Source organism: Ambystoma mexicanum, chromosome 4q (assembly GCF_040938575.1).
Source record: "Ambystoma mexicanum isolate Mex_15411 chromosome 4q, UKY_AmexF1_1, whole genome shotgun sequence".
NCBI classification, from domain to species: domain Eukaryota; kingdom Metazoa; phylum Chordata; class Amphibia; order Caudata; family Ambystomatidae; genus Ambystoma; species Ambystoma mexicanum.
Genome location: NC_090928.1, coordinates 725,501,171 through 725,520,258, shown reverse-complemented (window position 1 = coordinate 725,520,258; position 19,088 = coordinate 725,501,171). Strand labels below are relative to the sequence as shown.

Sequence of the window (19,088 nt, the reverse complement as noted above, 5' to 3'; positions counted from 1 at the left end):
CACACGCCGACTCTTGGATAGCCTACTTCAGACTAGCCACCATATACACTGCTTCTGACTTAAAAAGAGATATTGATTAACAGAGAGAACCATCTAGATGTAGGAAGGGAATGATCGGTATGTGGAGGTTGGATGGGTGGGTGGGCGAGTAGAACAGACAGATGGATGGACGGGCAGAAACATTGACAGATGGATGGCTGGATGGGATGAACCCACTGAAGGGCAGATGTGGGATGTGTCGACTGAGAGGCACACAGTAAGTGAAACAGGGAGTGACAGAGACATACAGGGAGATTCAGAAAGGGAGGAAACTACAGACAGAGAGCAAGAGCAACATGGAGAACAACGGGGAAGCCGAAATAGAGAAAGAGAGGCACACAGTGATTTAGAGACAGAGAGAGGATGAAATTAACAAATATAGGGAGAGCAGGGCCAGCCTCATGGGCAGCAGCGCCCTGGGTGAATTGGCGCCCCCAGCCCCCACGCGCCCCTGGTCAACAGGGGAAGGGGCGGAGGGGAGGCGGGGCCAGAATGTGCCACTTTTTAATTATTTTTTACCAGGAGGTAATGATGTAAATAGGGTGCATCAGCAGCCTATTGTTATTAAATGTGCTCTGCCACTGTGGATGCATTTAATAACATAGGGGTGCCTGCCGTGCCTTCTGCCACTACGCTAATGGCGCCCTGTGGGGGTGCGACGTATCGGGGAAACGCCTGGTCCGCCCCTAAGGCCGGCTCTGGGGCAGAGCGAGATTGAGAGAGTGAGACTGGAAGAGGGGGTGAAAGGGATGGAGCGAAAGACTGAGAAAGGGTAAGTGGGAAATATTGAGAGCGAGGTTTAGAGCGAAAACTGTAGAGGGAAATGTAGTGGAGAGATTGGGAGAAATGGGTTAAAACTGAGAGCGAGCGAGAAAGAAGGTCAATGAAACAATATTGAAATGGAGGGATGGCGCTGTTCTGTGACAGAAGTCCACGGCGTGCATAGCGCCATACATGGAGCACAGACTCGAGAGGGGTATCCCCCTCTATTACACGGTTTGGCGGAATCTGTCTACCGCATTATAAAGGGGAGACCTCTCTTGCATGTAACACTGCACCATTGCCATAATGCGTTGCAGCCACCTAGATTTCTTTCAGCACAAAATAGAAGAAAATGCAAAGGACTGCGGTCGAGTGCAGTAGCAGCAGCGGTGAGTGATGACGAGTCAAGCTCTCCAGCCTACGCTACCGCTGCCGCCCCCGCCCCCTCCCTCGTGATGCCCCCTCCCCTTTTTCTTCCCTTTGATGAGGGCAGAGCGCCATTCCAGAGAGGAAGACTGAAAGAGGTGGAGGTGGGGAAGAGTGCCACTTGCCTCGCCACAGCCGAGCGCAGTCCCAGGCGCCTTGCCGCCTCCCCCGATTGACACCTTGATTCTGCCGTACTTCCAGGTAAGCTAATCCTGATCGCTTGTGAACAGAAGGGCTGCCTTTTTTTCATGCCGCGGGCTGACATCTGCTTCCTCGACATCAGGACTAAGGGTTTTGTGAGGGAGGGGACACGCACTCTTCCATTTTGTGTTACCAAACATTTCCTAAATGCCTCTAAATTACCGCAGGGCGGTAAAGAGTAGCTTTGTTAGCATTTCCGGCGCTCTTTGAGGGCCGGCAGCAAGCGGTAGTGATGAAGCTCATTGCTCTGCTGGGGTTGCTCAATGCGGTGCTTGTGTGTGTCGGACATCAGCCCCTGCTGGGGTCGGAGGCAACACCCACCCTGGATAGCGCAAAAAGAAGGCGTGTGTCGGCTAGAAGTGCCGAGATTGCTGCTTTCACATCTGCACCTGTTTGCTGCGTGAGACCGACAAGGCGTCGAGGCGCCTTCGGCACTGCGGAGAGGGCTCCGTGGCACCCTGTGCGGCCACTTCTATGTAACGGGCAGAGATCGGCGGCATAGCTTAAGTGCACTCTTCTGTTTAGTCCAGAGATCGTACTGCATCCACACCCATGGGCCCAGCATGGAGAGCTGCGTTAATGATAGCGTTTGGTGGCATCTACGCTTTGGAGAGCGGTGCGCACATGTGGATAGCGCCAGGTTCAGGACCGCGGACAGCGCCCTTTGGTTCTCTATGCACATAGGTAACGCTTATGGATGGGCGCCCTACGAGCAATGTTGAGCACCGCGGAGAGCGCTCCTTGGCGCCCCGTGTGCCTGACCATGCCTTGCAGGTAGTAGTGGGCCGGGGTCAGCTCTGCCGACAGCACCCAGTAGCATTTTGAGCCAGTTTTCTGCCACTGGTTGTGTTGCAACTAGGTCAAATGTTTGCTTGCATTTCTGGTAAATTGCGCTGTAGGTAGGCTCTGCGACTCAGACAGTACAGTGCTGTAAAGTGACTATCCCGGATGGGCTCGGCATTGCCATGTTTAGTGGGTTAAGCGCCTCTGCGCTGCACTCTGCGTATATTTCGCCCTGTGGATGGCGTCAGACGTTGTACAGTGCACACCCGTCGAATTCGGGCTATGGGAGCGTGCCCTGCACGAGTGTCGCATACGGTGATTCAGCACCTTGGACAGCGCCGAGCCAATGCTGCAGAGCTGCCACAGTGCTGCAGAGAGTGCTGCAGCCCTGCGGCACACCACCACCCAGACAGACTCGCGGTGCAGCGCCACCCCGCCACCCTCGCCATCTGCAGGACACGGTTCTAGCACAGTGGGACTCTCCGACATCCAAGTCTGAGGTATTCAGCAGGGATACGACGGGTAGAACACCTTCCGTAAAATGCAAGGCATTTTTGCAAACGCGGCAATATTGTCGAAGCTCTATTTTCACAGACCAGACATGCCCATTTATCATTCGAATACTCTGTCGTGATTTTCACAGCGCTTGCTCCCGCAGATGTTGCCCTTTCATTGCGCTGTAAATAACAGTTGCATGGGTGACACGTGAGTCGTGACTGCTCCGCGGTCCCGGGGGTTTCCCTCGTGTACATTAATTATACAGAGCGAGGGTTCAGATGGCAGACGCCGGCACTGATTGCCTCTGCGGTGCTATTTCTAGGGGCGTCACGCTGCGTTCTAAGCAGAGACAACCCAGGGGCGCTGACTTCCTGCTCCTGAGTGCGCGCCTTCCTGCTCAGTGAATATATTTTACCTTATCAGAGCTGGCTTAATGCGGATAGTTAATTCAGACTAACTGTTCATTGGACGTTCACGCGGACATCTGCAGCACCGCTGCTGATCCGGGATTGGTCATATCCTCAGACAGGAAAAAGACAGGCCCGGCACGTCTGCACCTCCCCAGTAATCAGTCAGCATGTGCGGACGCCGGGCCGTGTTCTCACGTGCCCAACAACGTATTTTTATAACATCTGGCATCGACGATTTGCATTTTCATATTAATAAGGTTCTGCTGGTTTCAGCCGACCACTTTCCATGAAAAGAACGTGTATGGTCAGCAAATGGCAAATGCACGCACCGCTGGCCACTTGATTGATGACGCTGTTTGCTGTAAGACGTGCTTCCTCCTTGCCCGCTTGATTGACAGAGGCTCCAGCCACCCAACGCCCCTGCCTTTGCATCCATTTTTTATTGGCCAACCTCCCTCTCCTGGATCGAGCATTTCCAGTAGTATAACCGGGAAGCGCTGGAAGAAAGCATTTGCAACCATCCCGGGAAGCCTGACAAGGTGTGGCGGGCACGGAACCACCCCTTTTTCCTTAGGGAGAGGGACAACCCATCTCGTTCTTCTATCAGGAGCTGGCTTTGCTTGTTCGTTTTCACGCGAGACGTGCCGTTGCCACGGCCCACCGAGCCCTCTCGTGGGTGTACGAGCGCGACGTGGTTAAACCAAGCCGGGATCGCAGAATAGGTGTGTTGCCTTTCAATGGAACCGATGTAAGATGGAGGAAAGGTGCTCAGATATGGGGAATCGCCAACCGCCGCAAAGGCACCAATGGGAGGCAGGCCAAGACACAAAGGCCGCGTGAGGGGGGTGACAGATCCTTTTCAAAGAGCTACACCCCATCTCTAAGGGTTTTCGAGATGTTAGTTATGTGCACTGCATGCGAACAAGGTGTACATATTAATATGAATTGCGGTGTTCCCCATATCCTTTTTTTTGATTAAATTAAACCTGCGATGGCGAATAGCCTTTCAGCCGCCTGCCTAGTTGCGTCAGAGGAAGGCCATTGGGACCGCCAGGTTTACGTGCCTGGGCATCCGTAATTGCTGCTGTTTTTTGTTCACAGCAGCTGGAGAGTGTGGGGGAGGGGTTCCGCGGTGATTCATGGATGGGGCGAGGGGGAAATAGGCGCTCCTCAACACTAGGGTTAAATATTTCACCAACAAGCCATCTTCTGCTGGATTCCCCTACACGGGCACTGTCATGGCTATGCTAAACATCCTACATCCTCAAGTCTGACTTGCACAAGCACCGTATGGCTTGGTAGTGCTGAAGCCAGTGCAGGGTGTGCGCGCGCACACACCCACGCGCGCGCACGCACGTACAGACCACGATTACTTCGCACACATTGTGCATGATGCATGCGAGAAAGACGCACTATTTGCACACAACACACACGTTGTACATGATGCACTGAGTATATACCTCGGATGCAGAAGTCACAAGCATCAGATGCAGCAGCCCACGTACCTTTGATGCACCCAGTGTACACACCAATGCAGAAGTAGCACTTAAGTGTACACGACACACCCACGCCATGCTTTGATAGCAGAACTCGCACAGATATAAATCATTCACCCAGCGCATAATAAAGAGCCACCCAGTGTGCCCGATGCACCCAGTGCATAACATAAGGCAGGGGAGCTGACTTATGAATTTCCCAGGGGGGGGGGTGTGCCCAAATATAGGAAGTGATAGCACCATATCACCGCATTTGCACGTAGTCGCCAACTTGGTATGGGTGGGGGGAAAACATTGGCTAGCATGTACTGCATATACTAAAGTCAAGTAAGAAGGAGGTTTAAACCTCCCAGTTGCATTCCAGTAGGCCATCACTGCCCCTACTCCACCCCTCTATAATCATCCAGGTTGTAGTAGCCCTCAAAAGGCAGAGCAACACAACTAGGATGGGAGAACGAAATGCTATCCCATTCTGTCAGTGTGTCAAACCTCAGAGCAAATACTGTGTGTGTGCCTCCTTGGAGCACAATCTCACTAATTTGGTGCAAATCTCGCAAGTGGGTGCATGGGAATCCCATGCGTGTTGTGTGTGGGCTGCAGACCCCGGATCACATGCTCACTTCTTCAGTGTGAAACTCTGGACAAGGCTCTTTGGGCAAGCATTCAGGATGGGTCTCACACCTTTAAACAGTGTAATATATTGAGTGGGCACCTCACTCCTTGGAGCATAGTATACCCATTTCTGGTAATCTCACAACTGAACGTACAGTTTCACTCTTGGTCATCTCAGTGACCCCATGTATATTAATAGAGACAGTCTCCCATCTGGGAAGAAAATTATACTTCTGTTAAAACACTGAATTCTCACTCCAGTTTTCTCGATCTATAGATCCATACTGTATTCATTCATTGTGTGTGCAGGGGTGATAACTTGTGACTGAGAGAGCTAATTCTTTCATTCAGGAGAGATAAAGGGGTAACAACACCCTGTATGTGGGATCAACCTCATTTTGCCCCGTGGCTCCTCACTTCAGAATGAGTGAGCAGTTTTTAAGACCCTGCTGATTCTGCTATCCTAAAGGCTCGAGCCTTCTATCCCTTGTCCCATCACAGCTTCCAACATCCTGAGTGGCAGCTTATGTACAGCAGGCAGCTCGGGACATGCCTGTTGCCAATTGAATGTAGCCAGATATACTATTTAGACACTGGGAGAGTGCCATGAACCCACATTGGTGGCGAAGAAGCTCTCAACATACAGAACACAATGGTATAGTGTTGCAGTCCTGCTGAGAAATGACAATTTGGTCTATTTAAATGTAAAGCAGAGTGGCTGAGAAGTACACACACTGTGCCATTAAAAATAAAGCAGCTGTGGTGGGTGGAAGTGCTGCTTCGGTGGCATCAAGAGTATGCAATTCTCTGCAGGGTAGTGTTGGTAATTTCCTATTGAAGTATAGCAGTCCTATTGAGAAGTGCCATTAAAAGTGAAGCTGTCCAGTAGAGACTTCAGAGTCTCGGGAGGATAGCTCAGGGGCAACGTACTCGCCTTGGAAGCAAGATGACATGGAGCAACACAGGTTCGATCCCTCTGTCCGTGCAACACAGGTTCGATCCCTCGGTCCGCGCTTAGAAACCTTTGGGTATTGCGTGCATTATAAATAACCAATTGAAATTAAAATACATAAATCTGCAGAGAAGTGCTGAGGCCTTGTCAATAAGAGTGTAGCAACTCAACTGAGAAGTGCTGATGTTGTCCCATCAAAAGTATAGCAGCCCCACTAAGATGAACTAGCATTGCCTCAAAAAATACAATTATAGAAGCCCTGTTGTCAAAAGGGGTGCACAGATGTACAAATACATCCAACCCAAAACGATTTTTAGAAATTGAGGGACAGACTTGCTTTGCATCTGTGCCTCCATTTCTAAAAATCGTGTACAAATACACCCAACCCAAAAAGATTTTTAGAAATTGAGGGACAGATTTGCTTTGCATCTGTGCCTCCATTTCAAAAAATCGTTTTGGGTTGGGTGTACCTCTACATCTGTGCACCCATCCTTCCAAGAGGGTTGCACAAATGTACAAATACACCCGACCCAAAACGATTTTTAGAAATTGAGGGACAGACTTGCTTTGCATCTGTGCCTCCATTTCAAAAAATCGTTTTGGGTTGGGTGTACCTCTACATCTGTGCACCCGTCTTGCCAAGAGGGTGCACAGATGTACAAATACACCCGACCCAAAATGACAGACAGGGACAGACTTGCTTTGCATCTGTGCCTCCATTTCAAAAAATCGTTTTGGGTTGGGTGTACCTCTACATCTGTGCACCCATCCTTCCAAGAGGGTTGCACAAATGTACAAATACACCCGACCCAAAACGATTTTTAGAAATTGAGGGACAGACTTGCTTTGCATCTGTGCCTCCATTTCAAAAAATCGTTTTGGGTTGGGTGTACCTCTACATCTGTGCACCCGTCTTGCCAAGAGGGTGCACAGATGTACAAATACACCCGACCCAAAATGACAGACAGGGACAGACTTGCTTTGCATCTGTGCCTCCATTTCAAAAAATCGTTTTGGGTTGGGTGTACCTCTACATCCGTGCACCCCTCCTTCCAAGAGGGTTGCACAAATGTACAAATACACCCGACCCAAAACGATTTTTAGAAATTGAGGGACAGACTTGCTTTGGATCTGTGCCTCCATTTCTAAAAATCATTTTGGGTTGGGTGTACCTCTACATCCATGCACCCCTCTTTCCAAGAGGGTTGAACAGATGTACAAATACACCCGACCCAAAACGATTTTTAGAAATTGAGGGACATACTTGCTTTGCATCTGTGCCTCCATTTCTAAAAATCATTTTGGGTTAGGTGTACCTCTACATCCATGCACCCCTCTTTCCAAGAGGGTTGAACAGATGTACAAATACTGTTGTATCGTTTTGGGTTGGGTGTACCTCTACATCTGTGCACCCCTCCTTCCAAGAGGGTTGCACAAATGTACAAATACACCCAACCCAAAACGATTTTTAGAAATTGAGAGACAGACTTGCTTTGCATCTGTGCCTCCATTTCAAAAAATCGCTTTGGGTTGGGTGTGCCTCTACATCCGTGCACCCGGGTGCACAGATGTAGAAGCATACCCAAACCAAAACGATTTTTAGAAATTGAGGGATAGAAGCAAAGCAAAAGCCTCTTGCTTTCATCCGTCCCTCAATTTTTAAACATCGTTTTTTACCAAGCTTTTACCCGGGCTGCCAGAGAGAGACACAGTATGGATGGAACAAAGGGCCATTCATACTGCGTCTCTTCTCTCCGGCTGGGGGAGGGCTCAGCCCCGACTTCATTCTGCCGGGGGGTGCCCAGGCCCCGGAGCACCCGCATACTCTGCGCCCCTGGCATAAGGTGCAGGAGTCACACACAGTGTGCACAAGGCTCTCAGTGAACACATCAGTTGCAGGAGTCACACAAGTATGCACGATGAACCTAGTTTATAAATCAAGGGTTGTGACTAGGCAAAGTGTGCATAATGCTGACACATCTGAGCAAAACAAAGAGCTGATGGCTGTAAGGTTTAGAATGAAACTTAAACATCTGGAAATTGCTCCGGGAAACCCTCTAGACCATAGTTATTTGCATGCCACGCTGATACAGAAAGGAGAAAGACCATGTGCAAATCAGGCTTTTTCCCATCCCTAAAAGGAATGCTATGTCACCTCCCTTTTACACAGGACCACAACCAACCCAGACATGTTTCGGCCTCATTGGGTGTCATCAGTGAGGTGTTGCTTGGGTCTCCAGACCCAGAATGCACAGGTCCCACGACTGGGCATACTGTCCCACTCTTGGCGACAAAGCAAAACAAAGAGGTCATGGCTGGAAGGTTTATAATTAATCTTAAACCTCTGGAAATTGCTCTTGGCAAAGCTCCATTACATCGTTTTTCACCTGTTCACCTGCCAAGCCATTACAGAGGTTACATCAGAGGCAGGAGTCACACAATGTGTATGAAACTCCCAGTACGTACATCAGATGCTGGAATCACACTCAGTGTGCATGATGCTGCCAGTGCCTACACCATAGGCACGTGTCATGCATGCAGTACCTGATGCTACCAGTGCTTACATCAAATGTAGGAGTTACGCACAGTGTTCAGGATGCCACCAGTGCATACATCAGAGGCAGGAGTCACACACAGCGTGCATGATGCTGCCAGTGCATGCATGGCAGGCAGGAGTCACACACAGTGTGCACGATGCTACCAGTGCTTATATCAGATGTAGGAGTTACGCACAGTGTTCAGGATGCCGCCAGTGCATACATCAGAGGCAGGAGTCACATACAGCGTGCATGATGCTGCCAGTGCATGCATGGCAGGCAGGAGTCACACACAGTGTGCACGATGCTACCAGTGCTTACATCAGATGTAGGAGTTACGCACAGTGTTCAGGATGCCGCCAGTGCATACATCAGAGGCAGGAGTCACATACAGCGTGCATGATGCTGCCAGTGCATGCATGGCAGGCAGGAGTCACACACAGTGTGCACGATGCTACCAGTGCTTACATCAGATGTAGGAGTTATGCACATTGTTCATGATGCCACCGGTGCATACATCAGAGGTAAGAGGCACGCAGAGCTCGCATGATGCTGCCACATCAGAGGCAGTACTCCCACAGAGTGTGCATGATGCTGCCAGTGCTTACATCAGTGATAGGAGCCACACACATTATGCATGATGCTGCCATTGTGTACTGCAGAGGCAGGAGTCACACACAGCGTGCATGATGCTGCCAGTGCATGCATGGCAGGCAGGAGTCACACACAGTGTGCACGATGCTACCAGTGCTTATATCAGATGTAGGAGTTACGCACAGTGTTCAGGACGCCGCCAGTGCATACATCAGAGGCAGGAGTCACATACAGCGTGCATGATGCTGCCAGTGCATGCATGGCAGGCAGGAGTTACACACAGTGTGCACGATGCTTCCAGTGCTTACATCAGAGGCAGGAGTCACACACAGCGTGCATGATGCTGCCAGTGCATGCATGGCAGGCAGGAGTCACACACAGTGTGCACGATGCTACCAGTGCTTACATCAGATGTAGGAGTTACGCACAGTGTTCAGGATGCCGCCAGTGCATACATCAGAGGCAGGAGTCACACACAGCGTGCATGATGCTGCCAGTGCATGCATGGCAGGCAGGAGTCACACACAGTGTGCACGATGCTACCAGTGCTTACATCAGATGTAGGAGTTACGCACAGTGTTCAGGATGCCGCCAGTGCATACATCAGAGGCAGGAGTCACATACAGCGTGCATGATGCTGCCAGTGCATGCATGGCAGGCAGGAGTCACACACAGTGTGCACGATGCTACCAGTGCTTACATCAGATGTAGGAGTTACGCACAGTGTTCAGGATGCCGCCAGTGCATACATCAGAGGCAGGAGTCACATACAGCGTGCATGATGCTGCCAGTGCATGCATGGCAGGCAGGAGTCACACACAGTGTGCACGATGCTTCCAGTGCTTACATCAGAGGCAGGAGTCACACACAGCGTGCATGATGCTGCCAGTGCATGCATGGCAGGCAGGAGTCACACACAGTGTGCACGATGCTACCAGTGCTTACATCAGATGTAGGAGTTACGCACAGTGTTCAGGATGCCGCCAGTGCATACATCAGAGGCAGGAGTCACACACAGCGTGCATGATGCTGCCAGTGCATGCATGGCAGGCAGGAGTCACACACAGTGTGCACGATGCTACCAGTGCTTACATCAGATGTAGGAGTTATGCACATTGTTCATGATGCAACCGGTGCATACATCAGAGGTAAGAGGCACGCAGAGCTCGCATGATGCTGCCACATCAGAGGCAGTACTCCCACAGAGTGTGCATGATGCTGCCAGTGCTTACATCAGTGATAGGAGCCACACACATTATGCATGATGCTGCCATTGTGTACTGCAGAGGCAGGAGTCACACACAGCGTGCATGATGCTGCCAGTGCGTGCATGCCAGGCAGGAGTCAGGCACAGTGTGCACGATGCTGGCAGTGCTTATATCAGTGACATGGGTCATACAAATTACACAGGATGCTGCTAGTGCATACATCAGATGTAGGTGTCGCACACGGTGCGCACAATGCTGCCAATGCATACATCAGAGGCAGGAGTCACGCAAAGTTTGCAGGATGTATACATCAGAGGCAGGAGTCACGCAGAGCGTGCATGATGCTGCCAGTGCATGCATGACAGGCAGGAGTCACACACAGTCTGCACGATGCTGGCAGTGCTTATATCAGTGACATGGGTCATACAAATTACACAGGAGGCTGCTAGTGCATACATCAGATGTTGGTGTCGCACACGGTGTGCACAATGCTGCCATTGCATACATCAGAGGCAGGAGTCACACACTGTGTGCAGGATATTGCTAGTGGTTACATCAGTGGCAGGAGTCACACTCGTTTGCAAAAGGCTTTGTGCCGCCCCCTCCTCCCAGACTAACTACAGGACATGCAGTGTTTCAGCAAATCCCAATCAGACCTGTTTAACGATCAATTCAATTGATTAAAGTGGAATCCGTCACTTGTGATTCTGAGCTTTTTTATTCGATAAAGGGATGGAAACGTTCCGCGTCTGCATGCATTCGCTTGATGGATTTTTCTCTCCAGCCCTTGGAGACATTTGGCCAATCAAATCGTGGGGCCTGAAATGGATGCACTCGAGGCTCTGGTGTTTTCAGCATGATTCATATCATGGCAGCTGGATTTAGGGCACACAGAACGAAAACAATTCAAATGTGCCTTTAGGCTGCAATCGATCCGCAACCTCAGGCTTTATATTTTGGCTAGTTCTGACCATGGTTAAAAGAATTACTGGAGCGGCCCAGATGTAATGGTCCGTATCGAAAAATAAGCCAACATGGAGAACGTTGGAGCGGGGATAGGGCAGACAATTATTTGCAATTTGGTTAATAATAGCACACATCAATTTTGTGTACTACACAATATACAGAATAAGGAATCCTATTATTGATGAAATGTTTTGAAGACTAATTTTGTGCCAGCGCCCGAACGTCCATTGCGCGTTGCATGATGCTTCCAAAAGGTTCCAAGGCAACGAGTGTGCAATTTGCAAGTATCACAAATTGCGAGTGCAAAGCTATCCTGGCTCCCAAATAAGGAGCACATTCCCACGAGGAAGTTCCTAGCAGGGGATGCATACATGGCAGAGTGAACACGCCTACTTACGCAATTTCCACTAAAAGTGGCATCAAGCAGTGGGAGAAGTGAAACACACTAAGGGAAAACTGATTAAAAAGCTTTATTTCCCCTGTTTCTAAATCAGACTTAGGCCAGATTGGAACAGGGGCAAACTGTAAAATGGTGCAAATGGAGCAAGTGACTTTTGTGAATCAGTTTTCTATACCTAAGTTTGTAGATGTGTGTCTCATGTGCGTTGCCTGCCGGGAATGCTCCTCCACACAAAACAATTCCTCATATGCAAATTGCGTGCTAGCAGAGTTACACAACCCGCCCATTCAATCACATGCAGGGCAATCAGCGCACACAGAATGCAGACACATATTCTATTAGTGAATCAGTCGTTGTCAGTGCACAAGCAGACTTCTATTTTGTGAGAGCAAACACATTCGGCATGCACAACATATTGGTTGTTTTCAGCCCATAGTGTCTGCGTCACATTACCAGACTGCACTGTCATGTAACATTTCCTTCTTCTAGTGCTGAATGATTTTTTTCCTGGGGATTTTGGGGATCACATCTTCCAAGAAATTCTAAGTGGGCCTATGGGTAGCAGCAAATAAGGGGTTTCTAAGAAACACTGTGCAATCTCATCCCAGAAAAGTCTGTGCTGCTCCCTTGATTTATTTATAGTAACAACATTACATTTTCAAGATATATTTCTTTCCTGTTGAAAAAACACATGTTTCTTGCAGTTTGGCTTCTTCAGGACCAATTATCTGAGACACATAATTTATACAAAGGTTGGTTCACAACCACAAAACGTGGGTTTAAAACAGTCTATTGTTTTTCTACCAGTTCTGTGTGAAGCATATGGAATCTAGCTGGGGCACACAACATTGTTTTTGTTGAAAATGAGAGTTATATCTGATATTACCGAAGCAAATTTCAGAGTGGTACATTTAATCATGACCAAAATACAGAAAAATATTTGTTAAATTTGGGGGGGTCCCCCCAAATCCTCTGTTTTTCTATCCTCATAAACCTACCCCAAACCCATGCCAACCCATTTTTAGCCCTTTACCCCTCTACCCTTTTATTGAATATTTTCGGCATTTTTCAGTATTTTGGTCTGAAACGTACCACTTTGCAATTTGCTCCGGTAAAATTAGCACTTGCTGTCGCAATTAAATATAGTTTGCAATCCTGCCTTTTCTTGGGTGATGATTATTTTCTTTGCCATAATCAGTGCTATGAAATACAACTCCAATATCACCAAACACATTTAATATTTATAGCTTCATGTGCTCTTTCTAATTGAGACCGAGAATCCACCTGAAAGAGCCTGAGGGAATCCTTGTCGGCAATCAGGAATTTCTCAGCTGGTTTCTCCTGATTCACTGCATGAAATAATGCCAAACACTGGAATTTGGGTGGATCTTGTGTTCCAGAGCCTGTCACCACTTCATACAGTGAATCTCTGTGCATTTCTGCCATGCACGCATGCGGTAACAGCGACCATAAATACAATGGATTCCTATGGACTACACTGACATTTTTTACCATCGCAACCTTGCGGAGAGGCTTGAGGATTTCTTGCCTGTGAGGAAACTTCGTGGTGTCCTGAACCCTGTGGGGAAACCTCGGAGAATGGGACAGATGTGGACAAAGCATGAGATGCCATTTACAGTGTTTCTTTAAGACACCCCCCATGAAAAATAATGGCTGCCAACAGACGAATTTGTGCAGTTGGACTGCACATGCGCTGCACAGGATGTCCGTAATAATTACTGCTTAAGTGTCTGTCGTCATTCTGAGAGCACACATAATATCTCACTGCCTGCTAATTTCACCCCATCGGGTACCACATATGAAAGCATCTTTGGTAATCATGCCCCATGGACCCCGAAGTAGGTTTGCCCTTGATTGTGACAACAGAAATAGCCATCATATGTCTGTGGCGGGTCAGCGGCTGCGCAGGCATCAAACTTTTGTCAATCTGCAGCGAGGTGGCAAATAACTGGAAGCCACATTAAGTTGATTTCGTCCCAACAGTGTACATTCTTATAGCGTACAGTGTTAATGGGGCCTGGCAAGGCACCACGTCAATGTTGTCTACATGGACATTTGCTAAAAAAGGTAAATGGGACATATACAAAACCGGCAAACATGGAGAGAACCAGAAAACCTTTAGTAAAATACTGTTAGAAGTATTATATAAAAAATATATTTGAATGACCAGATGCTGCTGTTGCAGTGTGTCCAATTTATGTGAAGAATCCTTTCAACAAAAACCTGCTTCTCTTTTCAATAAATGCTTCTTGCAAAGTAACATACTATATATCTGAAGAGTGGGCCTGACATGAGGATTACACATGGTAGTTCTTCCTTTTCATTTGTAGACCAAATGTTATATCTTGCTAAATCAACGCGTACATCCAGTTACTTCAGACTCCAGAAAGAACACACCCAGGTCTTGGAATTGTCAAGCCACGTGACGCTTGGCAAGCAGCCATCCCAATTTCCAATTGACCTTTTCCAGAAGATAACTCGGTGGGTAGTAAAGGAGCCCTGGACATTTGCTGTCCCAAATCCACGATAGAACGAGCCAAACCAACCATTTAACCGAACTATGATGGGATGGGGCCTGTTCTTTTTGGTAGTTGTTCATACCTCTCACATATTTTAAGTACTAATTTGAGTCTAAAATATAACAAAACATCAATATTATGCCTGATTAGCACCCAAGGGAAGGCACCAGCCAATCAAGTGGCCATGAACGTGGGCTGAATGGGACAGCCTCATCCTGCATTACATCCCTGCCACCAGAGCCTGCCAATAGGTTCTCCATCTTTTTGCAAGTGCCCGAGGTCCCCCAGCCTCCTAACAATCCTTCTCTCTGCCTTCTTCACGCTTCTCCCAGGAATGCTCTCAGCATGGACATGGACATAGTAAAGGGATTCAGGGACTTGGCACAATATCCCGTTAATATTTCCAGTCACAACGTGTGTTTGTTATTGTTTTTAAGGATAATTGTCATGCTTCATATTCACAAAGCCAATTTCCCTTTACAAAAAATGGCTGATAGTAACCAACATTGTTACCCACTGTGCTAATGGTGTCTATGGCCGGTGTGGGAGGCTTTGCTAGTTGGTAATGGCCCTTAGCCCGTGTGAAGGCCCTCACTTTTTTCTGGCCTGTCTGCTTTAGCTGGTAGACCAATACCATCTGGCAATGACCCCACAGCCTCCATTAATTCTAAAGTGAATTTCTTCAAATAGCAACATCAATTATTGGCGCATGTTAAATTAGAAAATTCACTTAATCATTGACAAAAGAAGTTAGCTGGGGTTTCTAACCACAAAGACAGCATGGGACAATGAACTTTAAAGCGTAACTTTGTGAAGATTCAGGATTCATTTTTAAAATATCTCAAAGGGCGAATGCTGCAGATAAAGTAAAATAAATGGAACTGGAAATATACCATGTCATTTTTTATTTTATTCTTTTTTTATTTTATATGGTTTATTCAAACCTTTAAAATATTTTCACAATAGTTTCATCAAACTTACATTTCAACTAAATTTTCCATTACTCAGCATTTACAACCGTTTAAAATTTCTAAATAAGAATCGATTTTTCATTGAACCTCTTGATTATGTCTTCCATGAGAAATGTTAGTGCAATTGTTAGTTTTCTTTTTGAATCCTCGAAACATAAACCCCAGAACTCATCTGCGCTCAAGGTTTGATGTTCAGCTAGCATCTTGCCTAGCTGTTTAGTTCTTTCTTCTCGCAGTGTGGTGCAAAATTAGTTCTTTCTTCTCGCAGTGTGGTTCAAAATAGAGTCAAATGTTTTAGGGATTCCACTTGACTGTTGCATAAGCGACATTTATTGTCTATGATTATATTCTTGTCTCTGTACACTAGTACTTCTCTTGTTTTGAAAGCGTTCAATTGGAATTTCAAGAACAAATCTCTCCGATGTTGGTTTGCAAATATTTGCAAATATTTCTGGATCTCATTGAGTTTTTTTGCTTCCGGAGGGACCAATAGCATCCGTTTTTGTTTGCGTCAGCTCCCCTGTTTCATACCAGTCCTGTTGCCACCGTTTCTTCTTGGCTTTGTTTGGATTTGAGTGGAGCATTTAAATGTCTAAATCATGGTGCTCCATCACTTGCTCACAACGTAACGACCACTGGGCCAACATGTTGGTTTTATTTTGACCACCCAAGTGCTGTAAGATCTCAAATTGAGGGGGTGTCGGCTTAATGAATATGGAAGTTTGGCTTTTTGGTACAGATGGTCCTGTGGGCGACTCCTTATTCTCCCCATTAGTTGGAGTTGCTCAAAAGTCTGGTATTCATAGTGTCATTCTCATCAGTTGTCGCAATTCCTCGGAGTCAACGGTATAAAGCCTAAACCGTTGAAAGTTATAATGAAGAAATATGGGAGACTCCGTGACTCTGCGCCAAAATATATTCACACTTAGTTAAATTGAATTATATAACAGACCCTTGATTTTTCGATCTTGGTTAGATTTTATTGCATTGCACGCCCTTGATAACATGTGTTTCGTCTTCAAAGCCTTTTTCAAATCTGGGCTGTCGAAAAAAACGATCTTTGACCGATAAAATAGTATCACAATGTTTCCAGGTTGTTCATGATATATTTATTCAAATTGTGGAGGATAATTATCTTGGGCTTAATCCCAGACTTCCTTCCTCAAAGCTCCTATGTCACTTGCGTTGGCTCTGTACTCGTTATCCGGCTTAATGGTTATCTAACGATAGAGTGTTAACATATTCCAGGCAACTTTGGAGCTTATTGATGTCAGGTTTAATTCATGCCTTATGCACACTGTTGGTATCCCTTTCGGTAGCCACAACACCTTCGACCAAAAGATGTTTCCACTGTATTCCAGATTGTATCAGGGCACCCCAAGGCACAGTCCGCACCATGCAGCAAAGCAGACACCACCTTTTGTTTGTAGAATCGAATCGCTGGCAACAGAGAACATTTTCCATATTTCTTTTGCAAAATTGCTGCATGTACTGCTAGTTGGTGACATTTGGCTTTAATGCTTATCACCCAGCACATATTGTTTCTGCTAGAGCTGATTAGCATTCCCAAGTATCTGGTGTTTAAGACACACTTCACTTGTTCTTTGCCCAGATACCATTTGAATTCTTTTTTTGGCAAAGGAATTATGTTTAGATAAATCTAGCAGGGACAGGATTTTAGATTTCTTGGTGTTAATACTTACCCCATTCTTGACTAAGTATTGTTCAATCAGGTTTAGCTTCCTCTGTAACCCTATTGGAGTGGAGTCTAACAGAACCAAATCATAAGCATATACAATCCAGCTTATTTCTTTGTCACCAATTTTTGGATCAAATGCAGCAAGGGTGCCAAAGTCACCCCCTTTATCAGATAAAAAAAGGTCGAACACAATGGCAGCCAATGGGCATCCTTGTTTTATTCCACAATGTGTGCCAGTTCGATCCAATCAGATTTTTATGCTGTTGTTCGTGTGGAGCTCTTTTATTGCTGATAGTAAACTGTCAGGGCAGTTCCACTTTTGCATTTTCTCCCAGAGTCTCTTGCGATTAATGCTATCAAATGCATGCGAGGGATCAATAAATGCAAGATAGACACATTTCCCAGCCCTTATCACTTCCATCTTCATGATGTTTAGGATGAGTAGGTTAAGGCCACAACCTACCCTTTTCACAAAACCGGTTTGTCGCATATCAAAGCGTTGGGTAGTTTTGATCCATTCCAACAATTTCTGTTGTACCATTGTGACATTGTTGCATAGACCTTCCCTATAACATCCAGTAGAGCAATCGGTCTGTAGTCTTTAGAAATTCGACCTATTGCCTTTTTTAAATATGGGCACGGTAATTGCAGACTTCCATGAAGCTGGTGATGATTGTTCTTTTGCAATCCTTGCAAATATCATTGCGCAAAGTTCAGCCCATTTTTCGGTTGCTGTTTGAGGGTAAAATTTGTAAGGCTGTCAGGCTCAGGTGCTCTGGAAGAGCTAGCTCGATTGACGATGCTTAAGATTTCATTTTCATCAACTTTTAGGTCCCATGCAGCAGCTATTGATTTACAAGGTTCATCATGGTCACTTTCCTTGGCATATAGCTTGGTGAAGTGTTGTTCCCAAGCATTTGCAGTTACCATGTAATTTGATCTTCTTTCGCTTCAAGGCCCTAATTCATGGAATTATTTGCATGTAAAACAGGGATTTCCAAAGGTCCAATGGGGAGTTGCAGACCACACAGCATGGACGTATATGAAGATTTTAGTTCTATGTTGGGTGCACATGGATTACCACCGCGCTCCCTTCACAGAGTACAGCCAGAACCGGTACCCTTTGCAGTAATCCTAATGACAACATGAGATGCAGGCATGGGAGATGGAGATGCAGGAAGAGGATCCCATCTCTAGCAGTCGTACCTTTTGATTTGACACATGACAGACAGAGAGGAGCAAAAGATAAAACAGAAATCTATTTTTGCAAAGAAAAAGAAACCGCTTGCTAAATAGCCAGAACCAGAGAGGTTCCATTCTAAAGATCATTCCCGGAAAATACACGCATTCCTGGTTTTTGCAGGCTGCCCATTGTTGTTAATTATTTTCAACAAATAGGAAAGGCTGGCTTGGACAATTACTCAAATCAGAGGTCAAGCAATCATAGTCACAGAACATGAACATCTTCTTAGTATCCTTTGCCATCATTGAGTTCTGACCACTTGAAGCTAGATCACCCGATAATTCTACACGACAGAAATTCCAACAACTGTATCAAGTTGGAAAACAAATTCTTTGCTGAAGGTCCACTATTTAAATGACCCTGAACACAGGTGGCCAGACTGCCTGTAAAGGTTCCCAATTGTGTAGCACTATGTGAACAGAGGCTGTGGCACATTAAAGTACACTTTGGGCACATTGTGAATGTGGTCAGGCCTGGAATTGTCTTCCATCATGTTTCAGAGTCGGAAACAAAAGCACTGGACCCCAACCTTTCTCCTGCTGCTTATTGACATACACCAACCTTTGCCGACTATTCCGTGGCCAATGGAGAATTCTTCCTGGGAATTCATTTTGGAATGTTTCAGAGGTAGAGCTGCATTTCTCATGGACCTTACTGTTCTTAACCTTCATTAGTATGGTGCTGAAGGGACACGATTAACATGACCGGGAAAATAAGACATGGACTCAGTAACAAGAAGGCTTCAGTCTGT

At 46.7% G+C, this 19,088-nt stretch overlaps 1 protein-coding gene across 3 annotated transcripts in view; it reads left to right on the top strand.

Annotated features, from left to right (window-relative positions):
- Positions 1–725: 725 nt before the first annotated feature.
- Positions 726–19,088, top strand: part of LOC138467967 (synaptosomal-associated protein 25) — a 292,224-nt gene continuing 273,861 nt past the window's right edge. For 2 of the 3 annotated variants that reach the window (XM_069608320.1, XM_069608319.1), the window contains exon 1: positions 1,270–1,428. The gene's annotated coding sequence lies outside the window, so the exon portion shown is untranslated. Of the gene's footprint in view, positions 812–1,269; positions 1,429–19,088 lie in introns of those variants that run through there. The other variant, XM_069608321.1, reaches the window with a different exon arrangement.